General features: G+C 43.9%; 1 protein-coding gene across 1 annotated transcript in view; it reads right to left on the bottom strand.

The window, feature by feature from the left end:
• Slc23a2 (solute carrier family 23 member 2) overlaps positions 1-18,134 on the bottom strand; it is a 108,101-nt gene extending 89,967 nt beyond the window's left edge. The window contains exon 1 of the mRNA XM_090352036.1: positions 18,065-18,134. The gene's annotated coding sequence lies outside the window, so the exon portion shown is untranslated. The remainder of the gene's footprint in view (positions 1-18,064) is intronic.
• Positions 18,135-18,606: the final 472 nt, after the last annotated feature.

Here is an 18,606-nt window from a genome sequence, read left to right as displayed (position 1 = left end):
TTAACCACCAAAAAGGCAGAATTAGAGCTGTTGCTTAAGTGGTAGAACTCTAGCCTTGGGAGAGTAAAGCTTAGGGTAGCATCCAAGCCCTAAGTCCAAGCCCCAAAACTGGTACAGACACACACACACACACACACACACACACACACACACACACACACACACACACAGTGCTTGTTGAGCAGACTGACATTTGCTCACCTAAATCTAAGCAGTGATCTGCCAATGGTGTCAGATTATAGGTCATGTACAGGTTTTGTTTATGCTAATAAACACACATTACATTCAGGATTTTAAGTTTAAAATTCATAAACAAAAAGCAAAGTACCTGCCTGGCACCAAGGGTCAGGAGGCTGAGATCTGAAGATCATGGTTCAAACCAACCTGGGCACAAAAAAGTCCATGAAACTCTTATCTTCCATTAACTACCAGAAAACTAGAAATGGCACTGTGGCTCGAAGTAGTAGAGCACTATCCTTGAGCAGAAGAAAAGCTCAGGGACAGTGCCCTGGCCCTAAGTTCAAGCCCCAGGACTGGCAAAAAAAAAAAAAAAAAAAAAAAAAAGGCAGTAATAACAACTTACATATTTTTCCTTCACCTTCACTCAATACATTTAATTCCATCCCCTAAATAGGATAATCAATCCTAGAAGGGAAAAGAAAAGAGTGGGCAGCAGTGAAAGGAGGGTGGTAACAACAGGGGAGTTTCACCTACCCTAATTAAGAAGATGTAAGTAGAGATATTCCTGGCAAAATGACAAAGTTTGAAAAATGCAGTCCAGTGGCAATTATCAGAGTACTCAATCACACTCAATAATACAACTAATGATCTTGGTTTTCACTCAATAAACTGCACCTGTCTCTCCGTGTGACTAAGCCCTGCCAACCTTCCATTGTGCTAAGGAGAAAAATGCTATTTTACATGCTGCCAACCCCCAAACCAAAGCCTTTCCCAAAACGTCCTGCTGAGATCACAATTAGGTAATAAATAGATTAAAGTGACTCAGAATGATAAACCTAGCAGAACCAGGGCAACCTGGAAATGGTTCTGCCCAAGTCCTAGGCAGGCTGCTCTTCCTGTGGCTGGCTTAACCTACCACATCTGACCCAGCATCCTGCCTGCCTAAGGATGGCCCCTGTGCCTGACACAGATAGGTGAAAGAATAAACAGAAATCACTTCGCAGCCCACTGCTTCTGTGGGCAGCGGAGGGCACCCAAGAGTAGGAAGCTCATACCAGTTGAAGGCTGCTCCAGAAACACAACCCACATCCATTGCCTCTCTTCACTGTCAGGAGGAAATCATCAGATGCATACTGGGCCCTTAGCTTCCTACTGAATAAAGCCAGCTGCCTCAAAGCAGCAAATATAAAGATAAAGAGCCTGGTTCTGGTGGCTCACATCTTTAATCTTAACTACTTAGGAGGCTAAGAACTGAGGTATTAAGGTTTGAGGTCAACCGGGACAGGAAAGTCTAGGAGACTCATCTCTAATAAACTACTCAAAAAAAAAAAAGCTGAAAGTAAACATTTGGTGCAGGTGGTAGAACCCTAGCCTTGAGCAAAAGAAACTCAAGGACAGTGTTCAGGCCCTGAGTTCAAGACCCAGGACTGGCAAAAAAAAAAAAAAGTATTATAAATCACTATCACCATGGGAAAAAGAAAAATACAACTCACAAAACTTGGAAAAAATACACTGAACAACAAAATAAAGACAAAATAATGATTAAAAATTATTCATGCTTGCTATTTATCAAAGAAAAGCAAAATAAATATGGTGAGTCCATTTGGGGGAAAAAAGAGTTCATTTGGGGGGAAAATTAAGAGGAGGGAGGGGGAGAGGGAGGGGGAAAGAAGGAGGAGAGAGGGAGGGAGGAAGGAAGGAGGAAAGAAGGAAGGAAGGAAGGAAGGAAGGAAGGAAGGAAGGAAGAAGGGAGGATGGGAGGGAAGGAAGGAAGGAGGGCGGGAGAGAGAGAGGCAGGGAGGGAGGAAGGAATTTATATATAATAATTATCTCTGGTACATTAACCTGGGAAGATATCAGCTGTTATGTTATGCATATATTAGAACTTGAAAATTTCAAATTATATCCCTTTCAAAAGCTTAAATAAATAACACAAAAACACATACATAGCTAATCAACAGTATATTATGTTTATCACAGCCAAAAGGAAAAAAGTTCAAGTTGAATATCCAACAATACAAGGTGTCTAGCAAAAAAAAAAAAAAAAAGATGTACTCAACACAAAAGTCAGCAATTATGCAGATGAATGGATACAGAAAATGTGGTATATATACACAATGGAATTCTACATAGCCAACAGACAAAATAATGGCATTCACAGGGAAGTGGATGAACCTAGAGCGAATCATGTTGACTGAGACAAGTCAAGACCTAAGAACAAAAGGCGCATGGTATCCCTAATATGTGGCTATTAAATTCAAAGAGTACAAGAGCGAGGACTCAATAACTGCATACCCAAAGCTATGAACATGGTAATGGAAATATAAACATAACTATATAGATATAAAAAAAAAAAAGCCGAAAGTGGTGCTGAGGCTCAAGTGGTAGAAGTCTAGCCTTGAGAAAGTCCAAGGACAGTGTTCAGGCCCTGAACTCAAGCCCAGGACTGGCACCCAGCTTCCCTCTTTAATTTTTTAACCTCTTGATTCTTGTAGTGAACTAGCCAAGGTCATCATTTATTTATAGTTCAAGGTAAAATTTATCTATTTTAAAGATAAATCATTTGAAAAGTACACAGTCTTTTTAGCTCAATGTATTATACCCTGCTTTTTGGGAGTCTCCAACACTTTTTTTTTCTTTTAAGAAATATTTTATTGTCAGGGTGAAGTACAGGGCTGTTACTGTTACATTCATAAAGTAGTGAGTACATTACTTCTGGAACATTGCTACACCTTCCCATGTTTTTCTCCCCCATGCCCTCCCTTTTTCCCCTCCCAAGTTGAAAATTTCATTTCTAACATATTGTCCCATGAATATAGTTGTTACACTGTTAAAAAAAAAAAAGTCAGCAATTAAACACCAAGTTTAAGAAACTATTTAATGACGTATTCACACTCCTAAGACTCATTGATGTGTAAAAGGAGATTAGGTTAAGTACAAAACCTTGCGTGTGATCTCTATTCACAAAATATGCACATTCTCATAATATGCACAAATACATTTATACACAAATACAGGAATTTTGCTTTCAAACATAATCAGAAAAAGAACACTAGGTAAATAAAAGCTATTTCATCACAATCCTAGTTTGTTGTTAGTTTGGGTGCCAGTACTAGGGCTTGAATTCAGAGCCTATGCTCTTGTTCTTCCCCTCAAGGCTGGTGCTTTACTATTTGAGCCATACCCCTACTTTTCAGTAACTCTGCTGGTCAGTTGATGATTAAATTGAGTTTCACAGACTTATCTGCCCAGACTGCATTCAAACTGATCCTCAGATCTTAACCTCCTGAGTAGATAGGGTTACAACAGGTGTGAGCCACCCGTGACCAGAAATCCAAGTATTTCTTGGATTCTACAAGGCAACTAGTTGCACTTTCAGATACTTTTCCAGTAATTCTTGTCTTATTCTCACCAACCATATTTGTCTTATTCTCACCAACCATATTCTACTCACCAAGTAGTCCAACAGTAATTCTAACCAATAGCTCCAGTGTTCTCTAAATGACAATTCCTAAAAATAGATTTGAGTTTCCTGCATATTTCTCTCAATCTATTTCTGATTTAAAAAAAAAAAAAAGCAAAACAAAACTTCCTGAGAAATGACTCTCTTCAGGGACTCAGCACTAGCTCCACTCAAAACATAATCCAGGGACACAATCTACAGACACTACAGACACATGGGGAAGTCAACTTTAAAAACATTTCATTCCCAGAAGAGCAACATCAGGGATCAAACTACATTAAATTAAGAAATACTGCACAAACGGAGAATAATTCAGTTACCCGAGAGATATCAGAGGATCTATAGTTAGTAATGTGCCCATTTCCATCTGCCCACATCTGCTCAGACTTTTACTCTTTTTAAATCTTCCTAATATCTACCTTTTTTCCAGTTCATTTTGGATAATAGTGCTCAACCCTAACTATACAAAAATTGCCTAGAGGGCTGGGAGTTTGGCCTAGTGGTAGAGTGCTTGCCTAGCATGCATGAAGGCCCAGGTTCAATTCCTTGGTACCACATACATAGAAAAAAAAAAAAAAAAAGCTGAAAAATGGTGCTGAGGCTCAAGAGGTAGAGCTCTACCCTTGAGAAAAGTCCAAGGAGAGTGCTCAAGCCCAGGACTGGCAAAAAAAATAAATTAATAAATAAAATCTACTCTTTAAGGAGGGTGTTTTAAAACAAAAAAAAAAATTGCCTAGAAGATTTAAAATTCCAATACTCGAGCTGAATGAACTCCTGATGAGTTGCAAAACAGGACTGTGAAATTTTTCAGTTAAAAGGGCTAACTGCTAGACCTTAGGAGCTCATGCTTATAATCCTAGCTGCTCAGGAGGCTGAGATCTGAGGATCAAGGTTTGAAGCCAGCCTGGACAGGAAAGTCTGAGAGACTCATAGGTCTAATTAATCACCAAAAGGCTGGAAGTGGAGCTATGTTTCAAGTGGTAAGCAAAAAAGCTAAAGGGCAGCAGTATCCAGGCCCTAAGTTCAAGTCCCAGGACCAGTACCCAAAAAAAGAAAAACAAAAAAAAGATTAATTCTTTACCAAAATATAAATCCTTGGTACTTCAAACCACAGCAACAGGTAGAGAAAAGACAACCCACAGAATGGCAAAAAAAAAAAAAAAATACCGTCAAGTAACATATCACGCATCACACAAGAAGTTCATAGGAAGAAGAAAAGAATTAAGCACTGAATCCTATTAGGAAGGTGCAAAGGACCAAAACCGACATTGTTCCAAAGGGCCAACAAGCACATGAAAAGGAGCTCCACTAGTCCTTCGGGAAATGCAAGTCCAAGTCCCAGCGCCCCTTAACCCCCCACCCCTGGGAAAGCAGTATGAAATATGGAATCACCATATGAGCCAGTAATTCCACTGCAAGGTATTTAACAAGAATATCTACAAATGCGCATAGTGACATTATTTATAATGGCCAAAATGTGAAAATAACCTCAAATGTCAACCGGTTTAAGAATGGATACACACAATCATGGTAGAGGCTAACGGAAAGTAATAAACACGTGCTGACAAGTACTGCTAACACAGCAGGTAGCACACCTAGAATCCTAGCACTTCAGAAGCTAAAGCCAGAGGATCCAGAATTCCAGGCCACCTAGGTAAGGTCCTGTTTTCAAAAAAAAAGGAGGGGGGGGGAGGACAGAGAGACAGGGAGAGGGAAGGAGAATGAACAGTCTATTACAAAAGACCAGTCCCTTCATGGACAAGGTGCAGCACAGAAGTACCCTGGACCCTGCTGGTCATAAAGACCAGCAGCAAGAACCTCAGGTGCCCAGCATATAATCTATGCTCCACACTCTATCTTATGGTCTCAGTCTTATATTTCTAGGGGCCCCAATATTGCTTGCCAAGGGTCCTACAGAACGGGGCTTGTTATTAATCCCACTCACATTCAACTTAGGTGATGAGGGACCTCAATGCTGTAAGATTCACATACATACCAGAGAACCCAGTTACATGGGTGACCTTCACCAGGTACTCAGGAGACAGACACCCAAAGGCTATCTGCTGCTTTGGACCAAACCTATGGAGAGCATCAATGAGTAAAGAGAGCTAAAGGAAGCCAGTCTCTTTCATGGAATGAATTTCCTTGTAGGACCTTACAGACAGACTGAGACAGAAGAAACAACTAAGACAAAGACAAGAAGCAGCTTTGGAGAAGCCTAATCCAAGAAGGAAACAATGAACATCACTGATATGGTCAGAATAGGCAATCCATTGAGAGGGACTGTGTAGATTAAGAAGCTGCCAGAAGTGAAGGTGTGATTCAAGTAGTAAGGGCATCAGCCTTGAGTGAAAAAGCCAAATGGGAACATAAGGCCTTAGGTGCAAGCTCCAGTGTGGGCAAGGAAGAAAATAAAGTAAGCCACAAGTTTCCTGTAGCTACTTCTGCTAAATGACTGCTAACAGACACAGATTTCTTTCTGGAATAGTAAAATTGGTCTGAAATTAGATACTAGTGGTTATAAAATTCAATGAATATAATAAAAGCAACTCGAGTGTATCTTTTAAAAGGGTAAATTTTATGGTGTGTGTATTATCTCCACAGAGCTTTTTAGTGTCATCCTGAAATGTCAGGAACTCCTCCCTGCCATCTCCACAGAAACTCACAGGGTTCCTTTTGCATGGGCTACGGAGCATGAATAAATAACCTTTCTAACTCAAATGGCCTCACTTCAGGGCCCTGTATTTATTTATAACCAGATCACAAAATCAATTTAGGGTATCAGAACCAAGTATGCTTTTGTGAAATGGGAAAAGAAAAAAAAAAGTCAGAATACACACCAGAGACATAGAGGGGGGAGGGGGAGGGAGAGAGGGGGGAAGGGTAGAGAGGGAGGAAGGGAGGGAGGGAAGGGAGGAGGGTGTAATTGTATGAAATTTCTCCTTGCAATACATCAAGATATCTATCTCTGTATGAAAAAGTGGACCAGTCAAAACATAGTCTAGAAAACATATTTTAGGAATTGACGGACAGCCTCAAGAAATAAGACAGTAAGTGTGGGATCTCAGAGCCAAAAACAAAAATTGGAAAGAAGGAGAGGGCGTTCTGGCATATCACCCTAAGTAAGCACCAAAATAAACCCCAGAAAAGTGAACTTGACCTTGCATCTGTTCTGAGGGTCACATGTAGTAGTAAGATTCCATACCCAGTATATCTCCTAGGCTTCAGCCAAAGGCTCAGATGAGCTTCCTCTTCGTGGCTTTTGTGGGGGAGGCTGCAGCAATCCTCAGAGGAAGCTCAGGAGAGCAAAGAACAAACACCCCCAACACCCCCTTGCAACCACTAGAGAGAGCTGTGGGGAAATGCAGACCCCAGGATGGGCAGCCTGGAAAGCAGGGTGTCAAGAGTCTGGAAATCACAAAGGATCTCACCAGGAGTCCGGTGGGCTAGCTTAGGAGACAAAGCTTAGCACCTCCATACGATATCTGTCACCTGCATCAAAGAATACAGGAAGGGAAACCATAGCCCACAAGGCTTCCAAGGGAGAAAGTATTTTCAAAGAAACTGACACAAAAGAGGCAAAACAGCTGCACAACTCAGCAGCCTGAGCCAAAAAAGAGAAGCTTTTGGGATGATCCTGAAGACAGATCTCGCCTGGTAAGAAATCTACAGTCATGCTAAAATCATAGGGAAACAGAACTACTGCAATTAACAGGAACAAATTCTACTAAGGGTTCCAACAAAGTGATAGTTTGTTCATTCCAAAGAAGTGTCAGACTTGCTCATTTACAAACAAACAGATCCACCCATACCACTCCTGGGCATCTGTCCAGAACATCACCAGCCAGAATACCATAAAGACACTTGAACATCCATGTTCATTGCTGGACTACTCGAAACAGCCAAGTTACAGAAACAGTCCAGACTCCCTACAATAGATGAGTGTATCCAAAAACTATGGTACCTATACACAATGCAATTCACACAGCCATTAGAATATTTTATCATTTACAGAGAAATGGATGGGCCTAGAACAAACCATGTGAAGTGAGGCAAAAGCCAAGTTCCGAGCCACAAATGGCCTGTTTTCTCTCATGTGCAGAAGCTAGATCTAAAATACCCTGGGACATGATAAATTATGCAGGACTGTAGGCATAGTCGTCCCAGGAGAGGAACACAAAGATGCAATGCCTATGTACATACAATCCAATAAAATACTACTTATCAAAATGAAGGGGCAGGGAGTTTGGCCTAGTGGTAGAGTGCTCGCCTAACATGCATGTAGGCCCAGGGTTCAATTCCTTGGTACCACATACACAAAAAAGCCCCAAATGATGCTATGGCTCAAGTGGTAAAGCATTAGCCTTGAGGAAAGCTCAAGGACAGTGCTCAGGCCCTGAGTTCAGTTCGCAAGACTGGCAAAAAAAAAAAAGACCTCCAGGAAATGAAAACAAGATTTTTTTTTCTTCTCTTTGTTGCTGTTTGCTTTCTTTTCTTTCTGTCTTGTTCAGTTCATTTATCTGCCTTTGAGGAAGGCAAGGAGGGGCACAGAAATGGAGGGACAAACGTAAATAACTGCAGTAGTGGTATTCACTAAACACTGTCTTTGAAATGAACTATACAACTTGTGAGTGGGAATGAGAGGGAAAAACTGGGAGAGAGCAAAGGAAGGGGTGGTAGTGTCCCAAAACAAATGTACTCTTGGGCCTGGAGTTTGGCCTAGTGGTAGAGTGCTTGCCTAGCATGCATGAAGACCTGGGTTAGACCCCTTGGTACCACATATAGAGAAAAAGCTGGAAGTGGTGCTATGGCACAAGTGGTAGAGCTCTAGCTTTCAGAAAGCCTAAGGACAGTGTTCAGGCCCTAAGCTCAAGCCCAGGAGTGGCATTTAAAATGGCAGAAAAACATATGAGAAAATGTTCATCATCTATGTTCATAAAGGAAATGCAAATAAAAACAACCCTAAGATACCACCTTACCCCAACAAGAATGGCCAAGATTTTGAACTCAGACAATGACAGTTCCTGGCAGGGTTGTGGAGAAAAAGGAACCCTACTACACTGCTGGTGGGAATGTAGACTAGTTCAGCCACTCTGGAAAGCAGTGTGGAGGTTCCTTAAAGAACTGAAAATAGACCTTCCCTATGATCCCGCCATACCACTTCTGGGCATCTATCCTGAACAGCATGACCCAGGATATTATAAAGACACCTGCTCAGCTATGTTCATCTCTGCACTATTCACAATAGCCAGGCAATGGAAACAATCCAGATGCCCTACTGCAAATGAATGGATACAGAAAATGTGGTATATATACACAATGGAATTCTACATAGCCAACAGACAAGATAAAATAATGGCATTCGCAGGGAAGTAGATGAATCTAGAGCGAACCATGTTGAGTGAGACAAGTCAAGACCTAAGGAACAAAAGGCACATGGTATCCTTAATATGCAGCTATTAAATCCAAATAGTACAAGAGTGAGGACTCAATAACTGCATACCCAAAGCTATGGACATGGTAATGGAAATACAAACATAACTATATAGACATAAAAACCTATGACTCTATAGACATAATATTTTATTTCATAAATTAATGTTTCTATGACATACAAACCCTTAGCCTAATTTTAAGTTCTAAATACTAAGTCCCAGTGATTGTAATTAGAGATTCCCTCCTTGAACATTTGTTTGTTAAACTTGTCATTTAAAATATGATGTAAACATAACCCATATAATGAATGATTGTTGTTCTTAAGGTACTATGTTATCTCTCATCACTTTTGCTGCCCCTTGGTTATTTCATATTGTTACACTATCTCACTTTGTTACCTGATATATCGGATATATTTGTATTTGGTTATTTGAAATCGGATAGGGAACGGGGGAAAACAAGATGAGGAGTGGGGGTGGGGGGGAAGGGAAAAATGGGGACCAAGACATGTGAAAGGGTATCAATGTATGGGAATTAATGCACCATCTATCTGGCAAATATTATGTAACCCTTCTATTAATTACAATAAAAAATATATGAAAAAAAAAAAAAGAGAGAGAAAGCCCAAGAGGGGAGAAAAAAAAATTAAGCTGGGGACTGGTGGCTCACATCTAGCTGTGATGAAGCCTAAAACCTAAGGATCACAGTTCAAAGCCAATCCAGGCAAGAAAGTAAGCCTGTGAGACTCCATTTCCAATGAACTCCCAGAAATCAGAAGTGGTACTGTGGCCCAAAGTGGTAGAGCACTAGACTTGAACTGAAGAACTCAGGGACAGTTCCCAGGAAGAGAGTTCAAGCAACATGACCACCCCCCCCACCAAAAAAAAGACAACAACAACCAAGATTAAGAAAAGGACCGACCAGCCACTGTGCATTCCATTTTAATCTGTTCTACAAGTACTTGACAATGCACAGAGAAAAAGGGGGAAAAACATCAAATTGGTCACTTAGATGGACTAAGAAAGTTAAGACAATCAACAGAAAAATAAAATAAGCTTGGTCAGGTTGTCTCACAGACCATTTCATCTTTTTTTGCAAATACACAGAAATACTTCATTTCCGAGGCTTGTTGCATCTTAGACAGCGTCAATGGACTGTGGGTAGGAAACACTATTTTCCAAACTTGGCCTGTAAAAACAAAACAAAACAAAAAACAACCTCCCATGCACAAAATTCCATGGCAAATTTAGAGGCCACATCCCAAAGCTACATGAGAGAGAGACAGAGAGAGAGAGACAGAGAGAGACAGAGAGAGAGAGACAGAGACAGAGAGAGAGAGAGAGAGAGAGAGAGAGAGAGAGAGAGAGAGAGAGAGAGAGAGAGAGAGAGAGACTGAGACTGACTGTGTACCTGTGCATCTATGTGTATGCGTGCACACACACATGCACTTGCACTTATCTGTCCTGGAGAATGAACTCAGAGCCTGGTGTTGTCCCTGAACTTTTGTATTCAAGCCTAGCTTTCTACCATTTGAGTCACAGCTCCATTTCCAGCATTTTGGTAATTAACCTGAGGTAAGTCTCAAGGACTCTCTTGTCTGGGCTGGCTGTGATCTGAAATCCTCAGATCTCAGCCTCCTGAGTACCTAGGATTACAGATGTGAATCAATGGCCCCAGCAAGACTCAAAAGTCACTATATGATGGAAGAGGCCAGAGATGTACAACTAGAGTCCCAGCACTCAGGAACAAACACAGGAAGATCACATGCTTGAAAGGAGCTTGGGCAACACAGTAAGACAGTCTCAAAAAAAAGGAAGGGGGGGCTGGGAGTTTGGCCTAGTGGTAAGAGTGCTTGCCTAGCATGCACAAGACCAGGGTTCGATTCCTCAGCACTCCACATACTTAGAAAAAGCCAGAAGTGGTGCTGTGGCTCAAGTGGTAGAGTGCTAGCCTTGAGAAAGCCCAAGGACAATGCTCAGGCCCTGAGCTCAAGCCACAGGACTGGCAAAAAAAAAAAAAAAAAGGAAGGGGCCTAGATCCTTAAATCACCATTTAAGAGGGAAAACCTAGAAAAATGTGGGCAAGAAAAATAAATTTCCAGGGGGTAGGGGGATGGAAATGGGGACAAAAACATGAGAAGGGGTATCAATGTTTGTGAAGTAAATGCACCTTCTACCTTCTATAATGTAACCCTTCTATTAATTACAATAAAAAATTGATAAATTTAAAAAAAGAAAAATTTTCCTCTTGCCAAACACAAAGTTTGACTAAAGTTCTTTAATACACTTCTTTGTACAACACACATACACACACATACATATATGCATACTTAAGTATGCTTCAACACTTGTATACTGGTATGGAAATGGGGGAAAAGGGGATGGGAGTAAAGGGAGATAAGTGCACTATTCAAGTAACCTATAGACCATATGTTAGAAAAAAATCTAAAGAAACTGACTTTGTTCTGCTGGTAGACAAATGAAGTCAGTACAGGCTGGGAGTGTAGCTTAGTGATAGAGTGCTTGCCTAGCACACTTGAAGTCCTGGGTTCAATTCCTCAGTACCATATAAACAGATAAAGGTGGAAGTGGCACTGTGGCTCAAGTGGTAGAGTGATAGCCTTGAGCAAAAGGAGCTCAAGGACAGTGCCCAGGCCCTCAGCTGAAGCTCCAGGAGGCTGACATCTGAGGATCAGATGTTCAAAGCCAGCTAGGGCAAGAAAATCCATGGGTAAGAAAATCCATAAGACTCTTAACTCCAATTAATCACAGAAAAGGCTGGAAGTTGTGCTGTAGCTCAAATGCTAAAGCAACAGCCTTGAGCAAAAGGAGCTTAGGGACGGGTTCCAGGCCCAGAGTTCAAGGCCCAGGACAGGCAAAAAAAAAAAAAAAAAAAAGCCTAGGAAAAATGTCTGCAATGTAGAGTTGCATAGTTCTCAAACTGGGTGAAGGGTCAAAGATCAAAATATAGCATATCCAAGCAGGGATGTGTGGCTCAGGCCTGTAATCCTAGCTATTCAGGAAGCTGAGATCTGAGGATCACAGTTCAAAGCCAGTCCAGACACTAAAGACCATGAAACTCTTATCTCCAAATAACCACTACAAACTGGAAGTGGCACTGTGGCTCCAGGGGTAGAGCAGCAGCCTTGAGCTGAAGAGCTCAGGGACAATGCCCAGGCCCAGAGTTCAAGCTCCACAATCAACAACAACAACAACAACAAAATAATAAGTAAATAAAATAAAGATATCTTGATAAAGAGCCATGAATGAGCTGGAAGCTAGTAGTTACTCAGGAAGCTGAGACCTGGAAGATTATAATGCAAGGCTAGCTGGGGCAAAAAAGTTTGAGATCATTTCCAATTAACTAGCTAAAAGCTGAACTGGAGGTATGACTCAAATGGTATAACACCAACTGGACATGAGAAAGCCCAGTAATAGTACAAGGCGCTAAGTTCAAACCCAGTACCAACACCCTCCCCCACAAAAAAAAAACACAATGTGTAAATTCAATAGAAAAATGTCAGCACTAATCACATTAGACCTGTGAAACAGGATTTAGAAATGTCTGAAAGTGCAGAGCCTGGTAGCTCAGGTCTATATCCCTAGCTGCTCAAGCTGAGACTGAGAATCACACTTTGATTGAAGCAAGCCTGGGGCATCAAGTCTATGATACTTATCCCCAATTAATCATCAGAAATAAAAATAAATAAGTAAATAAAAACATGGTTCAACTGATAGAATACTAATTTTGAGCAAAAAAACTTAGGGACAGTGTCCAGGTCCTGAGTTCAAGCCCCAGGACTGGCATTTAAAACAAAGGCAAAAAGTACTTGAGGCTTGCAGGTTATACAGTCTCCTGAGTAAGTATGGATAGAACAGGGAATCAAATCAGTATATCCCAATCACTCAGGAACTTCCTAGAAGTGAGAATTTCTGGGTCCTACCTGACCTATCTGAAAGAGAAACCAAAGTATGAGAGCTACCAAATCAGACAAGTAATCAACCCCCAGCCAGTGGATCTGCCTTTGACGATAAGGAAGGATTTTAGCCAAAGCTACCGAGGAGATGATGAAGCCAAACCAGGTTTGAAACTGCAATCTTAACTTAAGAATTAGGGGAAACATTCCCTGTGCTCTCAAATCCCAGAGTGAAGACAGTCCCAGAGACATGAAATCAAGATCTGCAGTAAAAGGGTGATCCACAAAAAGTATATTCAAACTTAATTACATGAGTGAAGTTGATGGGATGTTTTATTTACTTGAGCAAAAAGGAAAGTCTGGGAGTGTGATAAAGTTGGGAGTGGGACAGTTCTGGAAGATTCCTCCAGGGCGATCAATGTGAGTTACTAATGAAAGAGTACAAGGGGTGCAGAAAGGAAAACGCAGTAGCCACAAATGAACCCCAAACAAAAGAAGGAAGAGAAGGGGCCTATTCCACCTGTTTCCCAAAGTACCTTGCACTCTAAAAATGCACATCTGAGTAAGTCCCTTCTGGGAATTTCCAGGTGGACTTCCCCCACGATACAGTGAAACAGGCCCTTTCAGCCTCACCCCATCACACTCTGAACTCTCTCCAACTATCCCAATTCAGTAGTTCTCTCACAGGGCTTTCATTTCACCCTTTAAGGATACTCATACCTCTGCTCTGTCTGGAATATGGCTTAAACTCAGGGCCTAGGAACTGTCCCTGAGCCTCTCTGTGCTCTATCACTTGAACCACAATACCACTTCTGGTTTTCTGAGTGGTTCATTGGAGATAGTGTTTCACAGGGACTTTTCTGCACAGGCTTGTTTCAAACCACCATTCTCAGATCTCAGCCTCCTGAGTAGCTAGGATTCCGGGCATGAGCCACTGGCACCAGACCCAACCATACCTTTCATCCCAAGTTGGTGAAGAGCTTCCTGGAACACAGAGACACAGCATGATTAGAGTCTAACTTTGGGGCTCGCAATTAAGTAGCCTAGGGTCAAGTCCTTACTCTACTCTGCTCACTGACACACAGACCTTGGTACTGTGCTTTACCACTTTAAGCTACAGGCCTACTTCCTGTTTTCTGGCAGTTGATTGGAGATGAGTCTCACAGACTTTTCTACCCAAGCTGGCTTTGAACTGTGATTCTTGGATCTTCCTAAGTAACTAGAGCAACTGTCATGAGCCACTAGTGCCATCTATCTACAATTAACTACCAAAAAACCAAAGGAGCAGTGACTCAAGTGGTAAAGCACCAGCCTAGAGCAAAAAAACTAAAGGATAGTGCCCAGACTCAGTTCCAGTCCCAAGACCTGAACACAAAGTAAATAATAGATAAGATAGGTAGATAGGTATATAGATAGATGATAGATCCATAGACAGATATATAGACATATAGATATATAGGCAGGAAGATTTCAAAAAGCTCAGGAAAGGTACAGACTGAAAGCAACTCTCAATTTTGGAAGAGCCATAACCTAGATTCCGGATTCTTCTGTCTCCATGGACAGACATATGTTCCGATCAGCACCACTGGCCCCCATACCGGTATTGATAATTTTGTATGGCCCATGAACAAAAGCAGAAACAAGGTTTCCCACCCCTAACCTAGACAAAGCAACAGACTAAAGACAGCAAAGCCAGGGAGAAAATGAGAAGACTGACTTCATGTACATAAAGGGCTTGTTTAAAACCTGAGGCAGTAATGCACAGCTTAGCCTGAAGTAGAAAGGACAGAATAAAAGCAAACCTACAGTCTTAGCCTTCTGAAGAGAAAGAATGACTGGGAGAACAGCAGGATATAAAGATGAATTAATGGGGTTATGAGGCTAGGGAACTTTTATAAGCAAGATCAGGAAAACAGGTCAAGGGAGGGCAGTTAAGATGCTTAAAATTAAAAATCCTAAGAACCTTAAATAAAAAATAAGGCTTTAAAAGCTTCCACAGGCCTGGGAATGTGGCTTAGAGGTAGAGTGGTTGGCCTAGCATGCCCTAGCATGCTAGCAGCCCTGAGTTCAATCCCTCAGTACCATTTACAGATACAAAGCACCAATAGAATTGCCAATTATTATTTGGCATTTTTAATGAGAAAGTTCCCCAAAATGAGAAAATTCTTTTACCTATTATTGTTCCAGATATAGATTCCCAGATGGAGCCCATGAGCACAGGAAGAACTGACTTATGGGGCCAGGAGTTTGGCCTAGTGGTAGAGTGCTTGCCTAGCATGCACAAAGACCTGGGTTCGATTCCTCAGTACATACATAGAAAATACTGGAAGTTGTGCTGTGGCTCAAGTGATAGAGCTCTAGCCTTGAAAAAGCCCAAGGACAGTGCTCTGACCCTGAGTTCAAGCCCCAGGGCTGGCAAGAAGAACTGATTTAGTATTTCCAATACTCAACAAATCAGACTTTAGGCTTTTTTTTTTTGGTCAGTCCTGGGACTTGAACTGAGGGCCTGTGCACTGTCCCTGAGCTTCTACTGCTGCTCAAGGCTATCACTCTACCACTTAAGCCACAGTGCCACTTCTGGCTTTCTCTGTTTATGTGGTACTGAGGAATTGAAGCCAGGGCTTCATGCATGATAGACAATCACTTTACTACTAAGCCACCTTCCCAGCCATTATTTAGGTTCCTTGAGTACAAAAATTAATCAGTCAAAACATTAATCAAGGGCCTGGGAGCATGGCCTATTGGTAGAGTGCTTGCCTAGCATGCATGAAGCCTTGGGTCTGATTCTTCGGTACCACATACACAGAAAAAGACAGAAGTGGTGCTGTGGCACAAGTGATAAGAGTACTAACCTTGAGAAAGCCCCTGGACAGTGCCTAGGCCTTGAGTTCAAGCCCCAGGACTGGAAAAATGAAAATTAAAAAAATCAATAATGACTTGTTAAAAATGAGAAGGATGAGTAAGTGGATAGATGGAAGGATGGATGACTGGATGGGAAGCATTTCTACAGTACTACACATGACAAGCATGAAAGATAAGAAAACCAGCAAAGCCTTCTATAAAATTTTAGCCAGGTACTTCCATAAACACTTTTACCCTGTTTTGGAGACCACATCGATCTATTTAGTCCAGGCCTACCAGTAATTTCCTAATCCTCCTGCCTCAACCAATGTATGGAGTAATGAGATTACAGACAGGTGCCACCACACCTGGTTTTAAGCATCTCAATTGATTCTTAATAATCTCAGCAATACCATGCAATCAAAAACAACTGCCAACTTTGAGGACACGGTTCAAATGGTTAGAGCTGCTGGCCTTATTGAGTACAAGGTCTTACTAAGTTTAAATGAAAGGAAAGGGGGTGGGGGAATATCTATCATGAACCATCTTGAGAACAGTTCATAAAATGTTTGAGACCTATCTTTTTATTACAAAAATCATTTCCCACCCCAAGCAAAACAACTAAAAGAAAAAATACTAAAAATAAAGCCAATGCATGGCTTTCAGCAAACTAAATGGTCTAGAAAGCAGACACCCCGTGCTGGGGAAGTCGGCAGCCTATTTGTCTGGCTGGACACACCCATCATCTCCTTTTAACTAGCAGGTGAGTCACAAGGGCTTACCCTGCTCAGATCCATAAGAGCCCACAAGCTATTAAATTTTGGACGAGTGTAGAATGAGCAATAGTTCTGCATTCATAAGTGAATCTATGGGGGTCAACTCTAACCCAGATTTCTGTAGGTGGAGGTTGAACGAGCCCTTAATAAACCACTCCTGAGCCAAACACCTTCTGGGCAGCTGGCAGTCACCAGCAAAGGTGAAAAGGTAAGTGCACACGACTGAAACAGGTGAGGTCAGAGCCCAACAGCACTCAAATGCAAAAATCATTAAAAATAATAATAATAAAACAGACCACAAAGGCAACCGCTAACCCCAGATTCCAGCCTTTTTGCTTCAGCGAGGTCACATGCTCAATTGATGACAGCTACCGTCAGACTGTCCCCAGACTTGGGTCCCATGTCCTCTCGCACATCCCCGGCCTTCGCTGCTTACGTATGACCCAAATGTCAGCAGGGAGGGCATCTTCCTTCCCAGCAATGAAGAAACAAAACAAAACAAAACAAAACACTAACAACCACTGCCAAAGCGCCCCCCCCCCACCTCCGGCCCCAGAAAGCCCTGCCGGAAAACTTCCCTCCACCTGTACTTGCCCTCATTTACCCTTGCCGAAAGTCAATCATTTCTCATCAGTCATGCTTAAGATCTCCTAGTCCGCAAGCCGAGTTCCCAGCGGCTCCCCCAGCCAAGGGGGATACTCAGGGCCAAACGATGGAGGAAATCCCGCGCCCTTGAAGTACCACACTCAAAATGTCCATCTCTCTCCCCAGAGAGGTGCCAACCACGAAGGAGGGAGCCCACGACTGCTGAGGGGCAGACCGCAGAGAATGGCCCAGATGTCGCAGCAGATGCTTCTAAAAATTACTTATCGCAGCCTTTATGGAAGGGCAGCAAGCAAGCATGTAAATGGCACCACTGACTGACACTGACTCACACACACACACACACACCCCTGTCGCCCCTTCGCCTGGTCCAGAATTTCGGGGATCCTCGAAGAGATGATGCCCGCGCGCACCACCTGGGGAGAAGCGAGGGGACCGAACCCGAGATGCGCGGACGCAGCACCGGGGTGAAGGGTGGAGGCGGGAGCGGCCCACGGGTCTCGGGGAACCCCACTTGTCTCCGCGGAGTGCTCGGCGGCTCCCACGCCGGGCAGGGGTGAGCGCCCAGAGGGGGGCTCCCCCCCCTCGACCAGGCCTCCCGGGGAAGCAAGGGACTGAGGACGATGGGCATCTCGGGCGGCAGGACAGGGGTGACCCGCGGACACAGGGCCTCGGGAGCCCCGTGGCGTGGAAGGGCGCAGGCCGCGCCGCGGGGTCGGTGACAGCGCGCGAGGGGGCCGTGCCAGGCCGGCCTCGTGGGCGCGGCGGGCAACTGGAGACCCGACCGGCAGGTGCGAGCCTTGGACTGGACGGGAGACGTGGGGGGGACGCCGCGGGTCCGGTTCTCACCTGGGTCGCGCCTCGCTGTGCTCCCGTCCAGTCTCGGCGCCTCGGCTCCGCAGTGCCCGCCGTGGCCGCCGTGGCCGCCGCCGCCGCTGCTGCTACCGCCGCTGCTGCTGCTGCTGCTGCTGCTGCTGCCGCTGCTGCCGCCGCCGCCGCCGCCGCCACTGCCTCCGGTCCCCGCGTCAGCCGCCTGCAAAATGGCGCCGCGGAGGGGCGGATCGGGGGCGGGGAGCCGCGGAGCTGCCCGCCCCCACGCCGGCCCGGGACCCACCTCCCTCCCCGCCCCCGACCCCCGCCCTCCCGCCCTCCTGCCCCCAGCCCTGAGCCCGCCCCGGAGCATCCCCGGGGCGAACCTCGCCCCCCGCAGTCCCCCTTCCCCCTTCCTTTGGATCCCCGACCCCGGGACAGACGGGAAGCTCTCCCCGCTTCCTCCACCCTTCGCGTCACACCTGCTCCGGGGACCCACCTGGAACGCCTGGCGCTCGCCCGGGAATCCCCCCGCTCCGGAACCGTGCCCGGGGTTTCACGCAGCCAGACCCGAAGCCCTG

This window comes from Megascapheus bottae, chromosome 18 (assembly GCF_031878675.1).
Source record: "Megascapheus bottae isolate mThoBot1 chromosome 18, mThoBot2.hap1, whole genome shotgun sequence".
NCBI classification, from domain to species: Eukaryota; Metazoa; Chordata; class Mammalia; order Rodentia; family Geomyidae; genus Megascapheus; species Megascapheus bottae.
This window is presented reverse-complemented; position numbering and strand designations above follow the sequence as displayed.